This window comes from Apium graveolens, chromosome 7 (genome assembly GCF_009905375.1).
Source record: "Apium graveolens cultivar Ventura chromosome 7, ASM990537v1, whole genome shotgun sequence".
Classification (NCBI taxonomy): domain Eukaryota; kingdom Viridiplantae; phylum Streptophyta; class Magnoliopsida; order Apiales; family Apiaceae; genus Apium; species Apium graveolens.
The window spans coordinates 184,926,374-184,928,333 of record NC_133653.1 but is presented as its reverse complement, the minus strand read 5'-3'; positions in this window follow the sequence as shown (position 1 = coordinate 184,928,333).

Below are 1,960 nucleotides of genomic sequence, written 5' to 3'. Positions count from 1 at the left end.
GTGAAAACGGCCTTCCTCAATGGGAAACTTGAAGAGGAAGTGTATATGACACAGCCAGAGGGTTTTCTTTTCAAGGGAAATGAACACCTAGTATGTAAGCTGCTGCGAACCATATATGGTTTAAAGCAAGCTTCTCGTAGATGGAACAACCGTTTTGATGAGACAATCAAAGAGTTTGGTTTTATGAAAAACATAGATGAACCATGTGTCTACAAGAAGGTTAGTGGGAGCGCGGTGACATTTCTTGTATTGTATGTGGATGACATACTTCTTATAGGAAATGATATACCGATGCTGCAATCAGTCAAAGTATGGCTATCGAAGAACTTCACTATGAAGGACTTGGGAGAAGCATCCTACATTCTTGGTATGAAGATCTATAGAGATAGATCTAGAAGAATGATAGGTCTTACCCAGGGTACATGCATCCAGAAAGTGCTTAAAAGGTTTAGCATGGAAAACTCCAAAAGAGGTCTGATACCGATGAGCCATGGAGTGTCCCTTTCCAAAAAGATGTCTGCTAAGACACCTGGGGAAAGAGAGCGTATAAGTAAGATTCCTTATGCTTCAACAATAGGATCTATCATGTATATGATGTTATGTACTAGGCCTGATGTTGCTTATTCAATAAGTGTGACGAGCAGATATCAGTCCAATCCAGGTGAAGACCACTGGAAAGCAGTGAAGAACATCCTTAAGTACTTGCGAAGGACTAAGGATATTTTTCTTGTTTTTGGTGGTGAATCTGAGTTGAAAATAGAGGGTTATACTGACTCTAGTTTTCAATCAGAAAGTGATGATAGCAAATCCATGTTAGGGTACGTGTTTACTCTGAATGGTAGTGCGATTAGTTGGAAGAGTTCCAAACAGTCTACAACGGCTGACTCCACAGCGGAAGCAGAATATATAGCTGCAAGTGAGGCTGCAAAAGAAGCCATTTGGATGAGGAAATTTGTTTCTGAGTTGGGAGTTGTTCCTAGCATTGAGGAGCCTATTGTGTTGTATTGTGATAACAACACAGCAATAGCACAAGCTAAGGAACCAAGATCTCATAAGGATTCCAAGCATGTCCTGCGGCGCTTTCATCTGATTAGGGAGATTGTTGAAAGAGGAGATGTCAACATCAATAGAGTTGACACACATAAAAACATAGCAGACCCTTTAACAAAGCCACTTTCTCAAAGTCACTTTGATCGTCATAAAGACAATATGGGTATTAGATACCAGAGTGATTGGCTTTAGTACAAATGGGAGATTGAAAGAGATGTGTCCTAAGTCCAATCATGTATGATGATTTAGGAATAACTTTTATGTAATCTATTTTGATTTCATTGATATTAATAAAAGACTTGTTTTGGTTTTATTGCGGACTTTATCTATTTAAGTGTTTAAATAAGAAATACCATAGTTTAGAGTAAAGCTTTTTATGGATTATGATGAGATCATAATAATGAGACCTAAAAGATGATAACTCTGAACTTAAATATTTCCTGGTCGTAGGATTACTAACTGGTAATTAGTAATCCGCAAAGATCGGTACATACTATACTTGCTTCATTATGAAGGATGTCTGTTCTCATAGACATTTGTGTGGTGACACTATAGCTAGTATGTAGGTGCTTATTATAGAATAAGTTCACTGAACATGACTCACACAGCTGAACAACTGATGGAGTTCACTCACGTGTCAGCAGATGTTCACATAGTGATAGTTGTACAAGTATCCTTAGACTTGAGGTCATCATAGTCATCTTGTGTACACTGAACTATACTTCGGTTTAGTTCTTAGTCTCTAGGGACAATAATAAGGGCTCTACTGGGTGTAGGAATTTGTACACGAAGATAGTGTATGATCAATAAAGGATCTACCCCTTCCAGTGAAAGAAGAGAATGTTCAATGCTTATCCACTTATGCTAGTTCAGGAATCTCTGGCCAGAGTGAATGAAATTAGAAAGGAGT